A 14,764-nucleotide genomic window follows, 5' to 3' on the forward strand; every position below is an offset into this window, starting at 1 on the left:
GTGCATCCGGAGAACAACGGGGAGGCGCCTGTAACACCCCAACTTTTGCAACCTTGATTAGTTGTCCTTATTTCAAAAATCAGGGGGAACAAAAACTTTTTCTATAGACTTATTAAGATGAATTGCCTTGATCTGTTTGTTATGATGAATTGCCTTGATCTGTTGGTAGATGAATTTTCTTGATTTGCTTGTTGAGTTTTGTCTTGAGCTACCTCAAAGAACAACACTCCTAGTGGCAAAATGAACAACTCACCTAATAAAACACATTTGTGACTTAGGAAATGTTGTTTTCCTTCTTACTACATCACCTCTCTCTTGATGACAACTTGAGTGTGCCATCTTGATTTTTCTCTTTGTGGTACAAGATAGCTCAATCATCCTTAATTCAAAACTTGGTACCATCTACCCCTTGCTACATCCCTCTCTTATACCCACAACTGTTATTGTTGACTTCAATGCCTGGATCTCATCTATGCAACATCCTCTTCAATTTCCACGTCCTGCATGTCTCATTCTATCCTTGCAGCACATTTATTCACTTGATATTGTACCCTATCCAATGTTTAACCTCAAGATCACTTCCTTCACTTTTACCTCTTGTTTTTATTCAAGTTTAATCTTCACAAAACCAAGAGTGGGAATGATGGGTACATTATGTAGCCACCACCTACCCTTGAGAACACTCCTCTCTAAATGAGTTTCCTTTCTCAAAACCCTATTGTTTTTCTTCTCTGGTTTTGACCACAAAACCACCTTTAGTTTTATTAAAGCTTCTCAAAATATTTCTTCAAAGAAAACAAGGAACTAAAATGGGTTTTGTCTTTCATCTCATTTCTACAAAGTACTTGATTTCTAAAACCTTACTTTCTATCATGCTTCCTTTTTAACAAAAAGCTTGTTTATGGTACTTATACCCTTCTTATTTTCCTCTTGCTTATTTTAAGTTTGAGAAAAACTCTACTTTACTTGGGAAGGTAAGTAGAACTTTTTGAACTCCTATGTTCCAACCAGTTCTCTCTCAATATTTCCAAATTCCATTCCACTTGAGTTCATTCCCAATTGTCCCTAGACAATTGAGGTGTTTCAAATACTGTTCAATAAGTTCTATTTCAAATGACAACTCTTGCACATCCTGTGTACATCTCTGATCTACCCCCTAATGTTCCTTCATCCTCCAATTCTTGATCAAATGGATGGTCATTTGATACTTTCAAACCACTCACAATTGACCTCTTATTTGTAGAACAACTTATATTCTTTTCCATCATCACCTTGACCTCTTGAATTCATAATTTATGCCACCATATTCATTCTTGTGAGTATATGGTTACTTCTTTCATCATCTCTCTTAACCTTGCCCTATCATTGACTAAACCAACATCTTGGCAAAGAATCATATGGCACTATCTTGATCAACATGCATGGTGAAAGCTTCCTTTGTTGACTCATTTTTGCATGACACAAAAGTGGGCGCCGGCCATGCCATGCCATGGCACATATGTGCATCATACCTCTCCATCTCTCTCTCACACAATTACTCCACCTTGGGAAAACCTCTCTTTTCTTTGCCTCTTCCCAATGCCACTAATAATTCCAGCTTGGGACAATTTTCCCTTCCCCAAGCCAGCCACCCACCTCCACCAATCAAAGAAGGAGGCAGCCACCCCTCTCCCTCTATAAAAGGGACTTGGCCGGCCACCTCCTCCACCTTTGGCTCTCATTTTTCTTCTCTCCACTCCCTCACACTCTCTCCCTGCCCTCCACCACGAGCTGCTGCTCCACCTTGCTCCCATGGCCGGCCATGGCCATGAAGAGCACTCCAAGATGCAGCTCCCTCCTCTCCCAAGCTTCCCCTCACCATGAGAGCTTCCCTCTCACTCTCTTCTCCCCTAATCTTTGATGAATCCAGCCCTATTTCTCCTTTCTCCTCTCACAAGATTGGATCTTGATGCAGGTGCATGTTGGTCCAAGCATGGAGAAGGTTGAGCAATCCTCAGATCTGAAGTTCTTGAGCAAAGTTCGTCCAAAACCTTGCAGTAATTTCTGCTACTTTGCTGTTTCAGATTCTGGTACGATCTTGTAAAATCCGCCAAATCTCGTGTGCAGATCCAAGTCGAGTGATTCAAAGTTCCACAGATAGATACGGAAAATATCTACAACATGGCGTTAGTCTCATCCTCAAATTCGTTACGGATTTTGCATGGTAAATAAAGTCCTGAAAACATGCAGAATCACTGTTTGTTAGATTTCTCCCGTTTCACAAAACCTTTTTAAGCAAACTCAACTGTGGGTGAAAGCCCTCTTCAGTACCTTCATTTTGGCGGTGGTTTCACTTCAATTGACCTCCTGAAACTGAAATGGTTCACAGATCAAGATCTGGTCAGATCTGACTTTGTCGAATTAAACCAGGAGCTTGGAGACGAATTTTTGAATGAAACCAACTGGGTAAGAACTACCTATTCAATACCTTTCAGATGCAGCAAGCCTCATATTTTTCTGATGTGTGTATGATTTTTGGCGAATTAAACTTGTTCTGTGTGTTCTGCAGACATGACTGTTAGCTTTTAAATCACCAAAAATCCATTTTTGAACTTAATTGAGTGATTCCAATTCTGTAGGACTACTGAATGTTTTCTTAATCACCTCAAACAAGTTTCAAAACTTTATCTGTTCTGTAACTCCAGAGAGAAATAAAATGGTACAGACATGCAGTAAATTTGTAAATCCATTTGTGAGAGTTTCAGAAATAATTTGAGCCCAAATCCAACTGTGTATGCATCTCTGTTTAATTACCTTTCAAATGCAAGTGGCCTCATATTTTTAAGATTTTTCTACGATTTATGGCTTACAGATCTTGTTCTCTGGACAGTCAGATTCAAAGAAATTCCTAAAATTGTAGGTTTAATATTTTTGGGTGATTCCAATTGGGTTAGTCTTGTATTAGTACTGGCTATATAGGAAAAATATTACTAGTCTCTGTTCATACATATTTGTTGCTGTTAGTAATGTTTATGTGTGACATGCATTGTTGAAGCAAAACTTTTCGGTTTATATAAAACCCTTGACCAACTCTTTTTAGTAGAGATGGGCAACCCTTGTTTTATGCTTGCAAAATAAAACCTCTGCAACCTAACATTAGCTCTTTTGTTTTGCTTAAGTTTTCAAATGATGTGGAATATGGTTTGCTTCCTATTTTGGATGTTGTGTTATGTGAGCAAATTAAATTAGGAAAACTGATTTCTACTTTTCCAAAAATTGTTTGAAAATGTATTGTGAATGTTTGTGATGTCAAACTAATTCTCTTGTCCTCTTTATGATGTTATCTACCAGGGGATGTTTGGTTTATACCATGGTGATAACCGAGAGAGGCAATTGCTAAGTTGTGATACTCTCATACCTTTACTAGGTAAATAAAATTGGGTTCTTTTTTAGTTGCTTTGTAGTACCTATAAGTCTTTTGTATGTTAGCCCTTAGTAAAGTGGTTAGCTATTGATTGTTGAATGTTGCATGCTTGTTATGTTTGGAGCAATATGATTGATTGTGTTCCTTTTATATTTTCCGGCGATAGATGCGAACAATTCCGGAGAAGAAGAAGAAGTGGAATCGGACGAGGATTTTATTTATGTTGTTGGGATTCTTATATTGATGGAGTTGAAGGAGTCCAGGGACACATAAGCCAAGGCAAGCCATCTTTTGATCTCTGATTTGGTGTCTAGTTGGATGTCATTTGTTGATGTCCAAAGCACCTTGAATTCTATGTGTGTTATTCTCTCTATTTATGTCATCTATGTGTGTTTCCAAGTGGGGTACTCCCTAGTGGTGATACTCCACCTTTGTCATGTGATTTTGGGATCAATGGCATCATGGCCGTGCTATTCCCCTTGGTTATCATGTATGCCCAACTTGAGCATGCATCATCTCAAGAAAATAACTTACATCACACCCACCCCCTTTGTAGTATAGAGGTATCAATGTCATGATCTTGGTGTATTCTCGACTTGAGAGGAGTATGCCATGTACCCATTGGAGAGTATGTTGGATAGTGATACTCCACTATCTAAGTTGTATATTTAGCACCACAAATCTGAAAGTATAATCCTCCTTGTGTGGTCGTAGTACATGCTTACCTTAAGCAAGTATGATCCACTCCATTACTCCTTTTCACACCATCTATGGCGTGATGACTCTCATCTCGGCCGTAGTGCAATAGTAGTTCAACTCATGAAACTTTAGGTTGGGAACCCCTCAAGGCTTACCTTGTTGTAAATGTTTTATGAAAACCTTGGGTAAGTTAACTCTACCCGAGAGAAGGTTTTTGGAGGAGCAAATGTTTGAACAAGGTTGTTCAGAGAAATATGGTTGTTCGTTGGCAAGTAAAGGAAGTGTGGGTGAAATGTTTTTCAAAGGAGCACTGCGTATAAGTGTTCGCCGTCCCAACTTTTTATCGCGCAACCACACTACCCTGGTGTGGGACGGGGCTTAGCCCGTAGTTTGTTGAAGCTGGCAGGAACACCCTTCACAACTTTCTAGGGAGGGTCACGATGACCTCCGACGCCGGGTTGCGCTCTGGAGGAGGCAATACACTGTCTTAACTGATAGCCGGACGATTCGAGGGTCTTCGTCATGGCGCCGGAGATACGCTCAAAAGGAGGTATGCTGCCGGGGTGCCGGGAAGGGGTAAGCCCGCAGGGAAGGACTCGTGCCGGTGGAGATGGGCGAAAGGTTATGTCCGGGTATCCGTCGTGGCATATGTTGTTATGCGGGGATGATGCCCACACGATAGGTATCCGGATAGTTGTGGGGAAAGTGTGCAAACTCTGCAGAGTCAAATCTATTCGAATAGCCGCGTCCGCGGTCATGGACAAGTTGAAATGGCCATACTTAACCGGGGCTTGAGTTTTGTTTTTGGACAAATGATTTGCAAAGGAAGTGTTGTGTTTATGTGTACCGGAAGGGTACGGAAAAAGGGCGTGTGTTGACCATATGGAGATGGTCGTGGAAAAATGAAGGCTAAGTGGGGAACTCTTTCCTAAATGTTTCTTGAAGAGGAACTCTTCTTTAACAAAGATATAGAGATGTCATAAGTATCTTTTGAAGTATCTTCTTCAATAAAGATATAGGTATGTCATAGGAATCCTCTAGCATTTCCATCAACCGAGATGGACTTATGCTATCTCATCTCCAATAAAAGTATAGGTATGTCATAGAACTTCCTAAGCGTTCCCATCAAATGAGATGGCGGCATGCTATGTCCACAAGAGAAATCGACGCTCTTGTGCATGCTATATCCACGAGAGAAACTATGTCTCTTCCACATGCTATATCCACAGGAGAAACTATTTCTCTTTCTCATGCTATTTTCCACAAGAGAAATTAGCTCTTCCCTCTTGTCATCTTAGTTTAGCACTTGTTATCTTGCACTCTTGCAAAGTACCTTTCTTGATGGTTTGCGAGTACAATTCCAAATGTACTCACGGCTTTGTCCCTGGCTATTTACTTGGCCAGACTTGAAGGAACTCGACAGACGAAGGAGTTGGCGACGTCTATGCGAGCTAGGAACGTCTTCCCAGTCAGTTGCCTGTAGGGTTATGGCAGATGACTTGGGTACTGCGCTGCTGAAGTGATGATGCTACTCTGATGTTTAGTTAGGCCCTCCGAGGCTATTATGTAAGTATGGGTCCTGTGACCATGTTGTAATTTTCTTATTCCGCTTTGTAATGGATGGTGTAATTTGATATCAGTTCGGTTATGTGTTCACGACGCACCGATCATGGGATCGTGAATCGTATACATAACAGGGATTTTGGACAGCTAGTCCGGGGTCCCCACAGAGCTGGTATCAGAGCTATCCTGACTGTAGGAGACCTTAGTTAGCATGGACGTTAGTTAGGAAAACAATTACTTGGGAAAAACTATTTATGAAACAAATTGTTTCTTTAATCGGAAGTATAGCTTCTACTCCTCTTATTTATTCAAAGCTTCTAAATTCTTATCTCTCCGCTTTATAAAAAGGTTTGAGAATTCTTGCTCTATTGTCTCATCCACTTCAAACCTACATATTGGACGATGTCCCCGACTCAGACCGGAGACTCGAAGTCGAAGATGCATCACCCTTTTATGAAGTCTCACGTATCTCCAACAGCAGCTATTGAAGGTTGGATGCCGACTTAGTCGTGCTCATGTAGGGATGATAACATCATGTCTTTGGTTTTCACCAAAATCTGCCAAGGAGCTGACCTTCTTCCTCCATGGGCTTGCACTTTTTGCAGTCGTCGAGGATCAAGTCCTCAGTTCTTGACTAGTAATTTTTAGGCCAGCCACTGGAAGTTGCAACTTTGGGAGTACCTCAACAACTACCCCACTGAAGACCTCACGTCCCCGAGATGTTTACAACAGAAGACTGCACAGTTTTCGCCTCCACCTCAACATCGACGAGTCAACATCAGGCCTGCGTCATCACCAACTGTTACAAGGATCCCTATTGAAGTCGATGCCAGCAAGATGAAGACGTCGACATATGTGACCAGCCCCCAAACCAATAGGATGGATAGGACAAACTCAATCGCTTTGATTGAGCTACCCGCGCACATTAGGAATTTCTGGGTACTTAGAGTACCATGTCTGGTTTGATGATTGCTTGTAGTTCCCTAGTGTGCTGCCTTGAGTGTTTGTATCTGTTTGCTGTGTGCATGTATGTCTTGCTATTTAGACGTTGCGGCCTTTTTAATTGTTTGAAACTTGTGAAACAGAAATTAAAAATGGAAATCGCAGATGTACTGTTTTGCTAATAAAAATAGTTTGGTAGCTCCGATTGATGTGATTCCAATTGCACTAGAACCAGTATGAAATTATCTTTCAGACGCCACTGACCTTGTATTTTTAGGATTTTTGTGCGATTTTTTAATAAATAAAACTTGATCACTGTTTCTGGTTAGTGTTTTGAGTCTCAAAAATTGAAAAATAAATATTTTTGAATGATTCCAATTGTGTTGATCTTGTTTTGTTACTGTGCATCTAGGAAAAATACCAGTAGCCTCTGTTAGTTGTATTTTGTCTCTGGTTATGGTCGTATGGGTGTCACATGTGAAGATAGGGTTAAAATTTGCCTCGCCGATGAATTGCTAACTGTTAGTTAAATTGGGTAGACTAACGAAAGTCTCTAACTCTAAACCCGTTGGAAGTTGTTTTTCAACCGTCAAGAAAACTAACCCGACCCCTATCTACGCTGACTTCCTTCAAGATCAGCTGAAGCATCTCTACTAAGCCGAGAAGACAGAAGACCCTACCTTCAAGAGTGACTGCACCTCTGCAAGAAGACATGCATACTAACTTTGTCTAACCTTGGAGTATAGTCGTGCTAACCTCTAGGATATCTTCTTCAAAATACCCCCCTAACACACCGTCTAACAAGCTGAGAGAACAATAGCGTCAAAGCCGAGCTACATCACATGGTTCATCCGGTCCTCATCATGTGAAGCTCCTGAAGATACTCCAAGACTCAAGACTTTAGCCGTAGTTTACCCGCTAACTTCTTAGCTGTTAGAAGTCAGCACCGACCCTCAACCTCAAGATTGTCTTCGACGACCTCAGTTGATGCTTCTTATGGATACCAACAAGGTGTTTCGTCGACTTACTAAATCACTGCGTGTCATATGGTTTAGTTAACACCGCAAGTGCCTCTTGAAGTGGTGGTCTGCACGTCGCCCCCGAAGATTCTTCAGCTGAACAAGGAAGACCGATGACTTCTTCAGAAGCCCCAGACAGAACCTCAAGACAGAAGCTCTGAGTTTTTCCGAAAGCCCGATGAAAAATCTTAAGGGTGGAAGGCTTTGCCTTCCCCTAAAATGTGGAGCTAACCCTAAAATTTTCTACCTTTGTAAAACACCGTTGAAAACTTGGGATAGCACTAACCACTCTTGAAGCCATGGACTACACAATGCCCTCTGAAGATGTTTTCAACTCAAGACAGGAGATCAATGACTTCTCCAAGAAGCGCCCGACAAGACCCGTGGCCGAAGCTTACGGTTTTAACGCCCTCCCCGGTGAACAATTTTAAGGGTGGAAGACTTCGTCTTCCACTAAATTTAGGCTAACTCTAAAAAGTTTTCAACCCTGCTAAGGCACCATTGGAGTGCACTAACTTTTCCGAAGTCATGGACTCCGCTAGGATTGATAAGAAGCTACGGGTCTAACATCTGCAGGGAGTAGTCAACTTCTTCATGAAGCTCGCCATCGGCAGGAATCCATCATGTCTGCTAGAAGATGAAGCAACGACCTTCTCTACAATGGTGCATCTATAGAAGGATGGAGTCTAAATTTGGTTAAACTTTACAACCCCTCTAGTTCTACGCTCAATAATCTCGGGACGAGATTAGTTTAAGGGTGGAAGATCTGTAACACCCCAACTTTTGCAACCTTGATTAGTTGTCCTTATTTCAAAAATCAGGGGAACAAAAACTTTTTCTATAGACTTATTAAGATGAATTGTCTTGATCTGTTTGTTATGATGAATTGCCTTGATCTGTTGGTAGATGAATTTTCTTGATTTGCTTGTTGAGTTTTGTCTTGAGCTACCTCAAAGAACAACACTCCTAGTGGCAAAATGAACAACTCACCTAATAAAACACATTTGTGACTTAGGAAATGTTGTTTTCCTTCTTACTACATCACCTCTCTCTTGATGACAACTTGAGTGTGCCATCTTGATTTTTCTCTTTGTGGTACAAGATAGCTCAATCATCCTTAATTCAAAACTTGGTACCATCTACCCCTTGCTACATCCCTCTCTTATACCCACAAGCTGTTATTGTTGACTTCAATGCCTGGATCTCATCTATGCAACATCCTCTTCAATTTCCACGTCCCGCATGTCTCATTCTATCCTTGCAGCACATTTATTCACTTGATATTGTACCCTATCCAATGTTTAACCTCAAGATCACTTCCTTCACTTTTACCTCTTGTTTTTATTCAAGTTTAATCTTCACAAAACCAAGAGTGGGAATGATGGGTACATTATGTAGCCACCACCTACCCTTGAGAACACTCCTCTCTAAATGAGTTTCCTTTCTCAAAACCCTATTGTTTTTCTTCTCTGGTTTTGACCACAAAACCACCTTTAGTTTTATTAAAGCTTCTCAAAATATTTCTTCAAAGAAAACAAGGAACTAAAATGGGTTTTGTCTTTCATCTCATTTCTACAAAGTACTGATTTCTAAAACCTTACTTTCTATCATGCTTCCTTTTTAACAAAAAGCTTGTTTATGGTACTTATACCCTTCTTATTTTCCTCTTGCTTATTTTAAGTTTGAGAAAAACTCTACTTTACTTGGGAAGGTAAGTAGAACTTTTTGAACTCCTATGTTCCAACCAGTTCTCTCTCAATATTTCCAAATTCCATTCCACTTGAGTTCATTCCCAATTGTCCCTAGACAATTGAGGTGTTTCAAATACTTGTTCAATAAGTTCTATTTCAAATGACAACTCTTGCACATCCTGTGTACATCTCCGATCTACCCCCTAATGTTCCTTCATCCTCCAATTCTTGATCAAATGGATGGTCATTTGATACTTTCAAACCACTCACAATTGACCTCTTATTTGTAGAACAACTTATATTCTTTTCCATCATCACCTTGACCTCTTGAATTCATAATTTATGCCACCATATTCATTCTTGTGAGTATATGGTTACTTCTTTCATCATCTCTCTTAACCTTGCCCTATCATTGACTAAACCAACATCTTGGCAAAGAATCATATGGCACTATCTTGATCAACATGCATGGTGAAAGCTTCCTTTGTTGACTCATTTTTGCATGACACAAAAGTGGGCGCCGGCCATGCCATGCCATGGCACATATGTGCATCATACCTCTCCATCTCTCTCTCACACAATTACTCCACCTTGGGAAAACCTCTCTTTTCTTTGCCTCTTCCCAATGCCACTAATAATTCCAGCTTGGGACAATTTTCCCTTCCCCAAGCCAGCCACCCACCTCCACCAATCAAAGAAGGAGGCAGCCACCCCTCTCCCTCTATAAAAGGGACTTGGCCGGCCACCTCCTCCACCTTTGGCTCTCATTTTTCTTCTCTCCACTCCCTCACACTCTCTCCCTGCCCTCCACCACGAGCTGCTGCTCCACCTTGCTCCCATGGCCGGCCATGGCCATGGAAAGCTCACCAAGATGCAGCTCCTTCCTCCCTCAAGCTCATCCTCACCATGAGAGCTTCCCTCTCACTCTCTTCTCCCCTAATCTTTGATGAATCCAGCCCTATTTCTCCTTTCTCCTCTCACAAGATTGGATCTTGATGCAGGTGCATGTTGGTCCAAGCATGGAGAAGGTTGAGCAATCCTCAGATCTGAAGTTCTTGAGCAAAGTTCGTCCAAAACCTTGCAGTAATTTCTGCTACTTTGCTGTTTCAGATTCTGGTACGATCTTGTAAAATCCGCCAAATCTCGTGTGCAGATCCAAGTCGAGTGATTCAAAGTTCCACAGATAGATACGGAAAATATCTACAACATGGCGTTAGTCTCATCCTCAAATTCGTTACGGATTTTGCATGGTAAATAAAGTCCTGAAAACATGCAGAATCACTGTTTGTTAGATTTCTCCCGTTTCACAAAACCTTTTTAAGCAAACTCAACTGTGGGTGAAAGCCCTCTTCAGTACCTTCATTTTGGCGGTGGTTTCACTTCAATTGACCTCCTGAAACTGAAATGGTTCACAGATCAAGATCTGGTCAGATCTGACTTTGTCGAATTAAACCAGGAGCTTGGAGACGAATTTTTGAATGAAACCAACTGGGTAAGAACTACCTATTCAATACCTTTCAGATGCAGCAAGCCTCATATTTTTCTGATGTGTGTATGATTTTTGGCGAATTAAACTTGTTCTGTGTGTTCTTGCAGACATGACTGTTAGCTTTTAAATCACCAAAAATCCATTTTTGAACTTAATTGAGTGATTCCAATTCTGTAGGACTACTGAATGTTTTCTTAATCACCTCAAACAAGTTTCAAAACTTTATCTGTTCTGTAACTCCAGAGAGAAATAAAATGGTACAGACATGCAGTAAATTTGTAAATCCATTTGTGAGAGTTTCAGAAATAATTTGAGCCCAAATCCAACTGTGTATGCATCTCTGTTTAATTACCTTTCAAATGCAAGTGGCCTCATATTTTTAAGATTTTTCTACGATTTATGGCTTACAGATCTTGTTCTCTGGACAGTCAGATTCAAAGAAATTCCTAAAATTGTAGGTTTAATATTTTTGGGTGATTCCAATTGGGTTAGTCTTGTATTAGTACTGGCTATATAGGAAAAATATTACTAGTCTCTGTTCATACATATTTGTTGCTGTTAGTAATGTTTATGTGTGACATGCATTGTTGAAGCAAAACTTTTCGGTTTATATAAAACCCTTGACCAACTCTTTTTAGTAGAGATGGGCAACCCTTGTTTTATGCTTGCAAAATAAAACCTCTGCAACCTAACATTAGCTCTTTTGTTTTGCTTAAGTTTTCAAATGATGTGGAATATGGTTTGCTTCCTATTTTGGATGTTGTGTTATGTGAGCAAATTAAATTAGGAAAACTGATTTCTACTTTTCCAAAAATTGTTTGAAAATGTATTGTGAATGTTTGTGATGTCAAACTAATTCTCTTGTCCTCTTTATGATGTTATCTACCAGGGGATGTTTGGTTTATACCATGGTGATAACCGAGAGAGGCAATTGCTAAGTTGTGATACTCTCATACCTTTACTAGGTAAATAAAATTGGGTTCTTTTTTAGTTGCTTTGTAGTACCTATAAGTCTTTTGTATGTTAGCCCTTAGTAAAGTGGTTAGCTATTGATTGTTGAATGTTGCATGCTTGTTATGTTTGGAGCAATATGATTGATTGTGTTCCTTTTATATTTTCCGGCGATAGATGCGAACAATTCCGGAGAAGAAGAAGAAGTGGAATCGGACGAGGATTTTATTTATGTTGTTGGGATTCTTATATTGATGGAGTTGAAGGAGTCCAGGGACACATAAGCCAAGGCAAGCCATCTTTTGATCTCTGATTTGGTGTCTAGTTGGATGTCATTTGTTGATGTCCAAAGCACCTTGAATTCTATGTGTGTTATTCTCTCTATTTATGTCATCTATGTGTGTTTCCAAGTGGGGTACTCCCTAGTGGTGATACTCCACCTTTGTCATGTGATTTTGGGATCAATGGCATCATGGCCGTGCTATTCCCCTTGGTTATCATGTATGCCCAACTTGAGCATGCATCATCTCAAGAAAATAACTTACATCACACCCACCCCCTTTGTAGTATAGAGGTATCAATGTCATGATCTTGGTGTATTCTCGACTTGAGAGGAGTATGCCATGTACCCATTGGAGAGTATGTTGGATAGTGATACTCCACTATCTAAGTTGTATATTTAGCACCACAAATCTGAAAGTATAATCCTCCTTGTGTGGTCGTAGTACATGCTTACCTTAAGCAAGTATGATCCACTCCATTACTCCTTTTCACACCATCTATGGCGTGATGACTCTCATCTCGGCCGTAGTGCAATAGTAGTTCAACTCATGAAACTTTAGGTTGGGAACCCCTCAAGGCTTACCTTGTTGTAAATGTTTTATGAAAACCTTGGGTAAGTTAACTCTACCCGAGAGAAGGTTTTTGGAAGAGCAAATGTTTGAACAAGGTTGTTCGGAGAAATATGGTGGTTTGTTGGCAAGTAAAGGAAGTGTGGGTGAAATGTTTTTCAAAGGAGCACTGCGTATAAGTGTTCGCCGTCCCAACTTTTTATCGCGCAACCACACTACCCTGGTGTGGGACGGGGCTTAGCCCGTAGTTTGTTGAAGCTGGCAGGAACACCCTTCACAACTTTCTAGGGAGGGTCACGATGACCTCCGACGCCGGGTTGCGCTCTGGAGGAGGCAATACACCGTCTTAACCGATAGCCGGACGATTGCGAGGGTCTTCTGTCATGGCGCCGGAGATACGCTCAAAAGGAGGTATGTCTGCCGGGGTGCCGGGAAGGGGTAAGCCCGCGAGGGAAGGACTCGTGCCGGTGGAGATGGGCGAAAGGTTATGTCCGGGTATCCGTCGTGGCATATGTTGTTATGCGGGGATGATGCCCACACGATAGGTATCCGGATAGTTGTGGGGAAAGTGTGCAAACTCTGCAGAGTCAAATCTATTCGAATAGCCGCGTCCGCGGTCATGGACAAGTTGAAATGGCCATACTTAACCGGGGCTTGAGTTTTGTTTTTGGACAAATGATTTGCAAAGGAAGTGTTGTGTTTATGTGTACCGGAAGGGTACGGAAAAAGGGCGTGTGTTGACCATATGGAGATGGTCGTGGAAAAATGAAGGCTAAGTGGGGAACTCTTTCCTAAATGTTTCTTGAAGAGGAACTCTTCTTTAACAAAGATATAGAGATGTCATAAGTATCTTTTGAAGTATCTTCTTCAATAAAGATATAGGTATGTCATAGGAATCCTCTAGCATTTCCATCAACTGAGATGGACTTATGCTATCTCATCTCCAATAAAAGTATAGGTATGTCATAGAACTTCCTAAGCGTTCCCATCAAATGAGATGGCGGCATGCTATGTCCACAAGAGAAACTGACGCTCTTGTGCATGCTATATCCACGAGAGAAACTATGTCTCTTCCACATGCTATATCCACAGGAGAAACTATTTCTCTTTCTCATGCTATTTTCCACAAGAGAAATTAGCTCTTCCCTCTTGTCATCTTAGTTTAGCACTTGTTATCTTGCACTCTTGCAAAGTACCTTTCTTGATGGTTTGCGAGTACAATTCCAAATGTACTCACGGCTTTGTCCCTGGCTATTTACTTGGCCGGACTTGAAGGAACTCGACAGACGAAGGAGTTGGCGACGTCTATGCGAGCTAGGAACGTCTTCCCGGTCGGTTGCTCGTAGGGTTATGGCAGATGACTTGGGTACTGCCGCTGCTGAAGTGATGATGCTACTCTGATGTTTAGTTAGGCCCTCCGAGGCTATTATGTAAGTATGGGTCCTGTGACCATGTTGTAATTTTCTTATTCCGCTTTGTAATGGATGGTGTAATTTGATATCAGTTCGGTTATGTGTTCACGACGCACTGATCATGGGATCGTGAACTGTATACATAACGAGGATTTTGGACAGCTAGTCCGGGGTCCCCACGACGCCGCCGAAATCCGACTCGGACCGGAGTAGAACATGGAAAACGTAGACAACTACGCATCCGCCGACTGTCCCGTAAATGCCGCAAGCGTTACGGTTCAAAATATGCGGACCACTAATGCATATTTATCCGCGTAACGCTCGCGGACGGGAAGTGACACCTAGGTTACGCAACTGGACTTGGAAAATGAATCTAGTGAAATAAGAAAATGCGGAGAAGGGGAGGCAATGTTTTAGCTCACCCTAGGTGGTAGAGGCCGTAGTCGACGAGGCGGTCACGACGGTGTGGACACGACGGTCACGACGGCGTGGACATGACGACACGGCGGTCACGACGGCGAACACGATGACGCGGACACGATAGGGCAGTCACGAGGTCGGCGGTCACGACGGCACCTATTTCCATTGAATAAAACATCAAATTATTAAACCATTTCACATTTCCATGTTTATTTACACTTTCAATTCCATTCCTATGAACAAATTCTAATATTTGTATTTGTATTTCTAAATACTCTACATTAATAGAAATAGAAGTTAAAAAACATGGAAATTACCGGAGAG

Source organism: Lolium rigidum, chromosome 4 (assembly GCF_022539505.1).
Source record: "Lolium rigidum isolate FL_2022 chromosome 4, APGP_CSIRO_Lrig_0.1, whole genome shotgun sequence".
In the NCBI taxonomy this organism is placed as follows: Eukaryota; Viridiplantae; Streptophyta; class Magnoliopsida; order Poales; family Poaceae; genus Lolium; species Lolium rigidum.